This window comes from Cryptomeria japonica, chromosome 3, assembly GCF_030272615.1.
Source record: "Cryptomeria japonica chromosome 3, Sugi_1.0, whole genome shotgun sequence".
Taxonomy (NCBI): Eukaryota; Viridiplantae; Streptophyta; class Pinopsida; order Cupressales; family Cupressaceae; genus Cryptomeria; species Cryptomeria japonica.
In genome coordinates, this window is record NC_081407.1 from 922178455 (window position 1) to 922181176 (window position 2722).

Genomic DNA, 2722 nt, shown 5'->3' on the forward strand with positions numbered 1-2722 from the left:
TATTCAATGTTTGGGTAGGAAGGCTTCAATGTGTAAAGGTGCATTATTTGGTTGACTTACGAAGGTGTCGTCAGCTATGGTGAATGTAAGAGAATATGGAACAGAAAGGTATCCCACCATGGCTTGAAACTGGTCCATGTTCAAATCAGTGGGGACAGAGGTTTCTTACAGGACTTTGTCAAGTATGGCTTTATGTGAAGGAGAGAAACACAACAGGTCTAGGATTGAGATAAGCGCGGGTATCTTTGCTAACTATTCTACTAGGTCGTACTCAGGTTTGGCTGATGACGAAGCAATAGTTTTAGCTGGAGCACCTTGCAGGGTGACTTTACCTCGACGAGTTGTGATATTACATTTGGAGGTAGATTTAGAATAATTTCCAACGCCTTTCAGGACGACTTTGGTTCTTTGGGTAGAACTTTCAGGCATTTTGTCTTTTATGATAATAGTAGAAACATAGTTGTCCATTGAAATGTGATTAACGGTTGGATCATAATCATAAGACACTTTGGTATAGTTGGCTTTCTCATCTATGGCTTTGGCTTTTCCCTTTTCATGTTTAGGGAATGGTTCCTTAAACATCACATGTTATTGATTGGATGTATGTCCTTTGATCTCAATATCACCTCTATCAATAAGATCTTGTATAATGTTCTTCAAGCGATAGCAATTTCTTGTTTTATGTCCCTTGCTCTTGTGATATTTGCAATACTCATCGTCATTCCACCAATTTGGTTTGAATTTTGGCTCATGTGGAGGATTGTCTGGAATTGTTATTAAATTGTTTTCCACTAACTTCATAAAAGCTGACTCAAGTGGTTCTTCCAATGGGGTGTATTTCCTTCGTGGTTTTGAAGTTGCTTGAGTATTTACTTGGTTGTTTGTAGAAGAACTTGATCCTGAAAGAATGATTTTTGGTCTCACTATGTTAGCATCAACAACGATGTCATTTATTGTGTTCCTGTTCCAAAATCATGGTTTGTCCTTTCCTTTAAAATCCTCTTTATTTTCTTTGAATATCTTGATGATTGCTTGCTCAATTAAGACCTTCTCTATTGATAATCCTTTCTCAATGACATCCTTGAAAGTGGACAAACAAGCTTTACTCAAGTCATAACCAATTTCTCTGTTGACATTCTGTGTAAACATCTCTACCATTTTTTTTGTGGAATTTCACAAGAGCATCGACTGGCTAAATTCCTCCATCTTTGCAAGAATGATGAAAATGACTCCCCATCTTTCTGTTTGGTGCTGCACAAAGTGGTAACTGATATGTCTATCTCTATTTTATATGAGAAATGTTGTATGAAAGCTTCTGCTAAGTCACCCCATGACTTAATTCTAGGCAGAAGTTGGCAGAACCATTCCATAGCTTGTTCACCTAAGCTTTGTGGGAACAATCTCATCAAGTATGTTTCTTCTACTAGTACCTTAATGCAAGCTGTGAAAAATTGTCTTATATGTGCCTTAGAGTCTCCTTTGCCTTTGTACTTATCAAACTTTGGCATTACGAAAGGTGTAGGAAATGGAGGCATTGGAATGCTTCTATTAAATGGATAGGGACATATATCTCTCATTATGTAAGCTGGTTTTGGTGTATTGATGTCCTCCATCTTCTTTTGTAAGTCCTTTATCTGCTATTACAAATTATTTTTGGGTGGAGACCGACTTCTTGGACCATATCCCATGCTTGAGCCACTAGGTAGAGGAGGATACTACATATATGGATGGTATTGATCGTAAACATTCTCATATCAAGGAGGTCTATAATGATAATGCGTGTAGGGACCACTTGATATACTGTCATAAGTCATGTCACGAGTTTGTTCTTGTGTATTACCCCCAAATTTGACACGGGGTTTTCTTGTGTCCAAATTTGGAGCATGCCTCTAAATATCCAGTTGCTTTTGAGGTTGGTCCTTAGCATTGGTATGCGATTGAGTGCATTTATCCACATAAGATTTCCATAAAGGTCTACATAGATGGAAGTGTTCATGAGATGTTCATTCGTGAGTATCATAAGCTTAACCATGTGTATTTGGGATCTCAAGTTTTTGAAACAAGGATGATGGTGACTCAGGCACAAAATGTGGTCCTCTAGTACCTCCACTATTAGGTCTCCTTTGATCCATGTTAAGTTGACTTTCTTCCATAGGTTGATTTTCCACTATTTGGGACATGTTGAAATCATGAGGTATCTTAGCTCCACTTTGTGCCATTACTTGTAGGAATTATTGTCTATCTCTTCTCATGATCTCTTCAACCAATCTATTAAAATGGGGATCCATGATAGAGTCTTCCACTTCTGCTGAATATACTGAAATGTTATCCATATTGTCATTGTGTGCATCATTGTTGTTTGTATTATCCATGTTCTCCACATTCTAAATGTTTATATAGATGTCCATGTCAGGTAATGTGGTATGATCAAAATTGAAAAAGATATCATTGTCATATTAATAGCCACTCATTTTTGCAGACTCTTGAGCCTCTTTAGCTTCTCTTCTAGATTTTTGGGAATAGGTTTCAACCATGAACTAGGTCTTGACCAAGATGTGTAAGACTAGATGAAAATGGAAAGAGTATGGAAGACCAAGAGTTGGATGGAATATAAATGAATCTGAGGTGTATTTGCAATGTCCAAAGTGTAAGACCAAGTATGTATGTAGTAGAGTAGGTGTGGTTTCCAAAGAGATGATAGATCTCTTGATGGGGTAAGTTG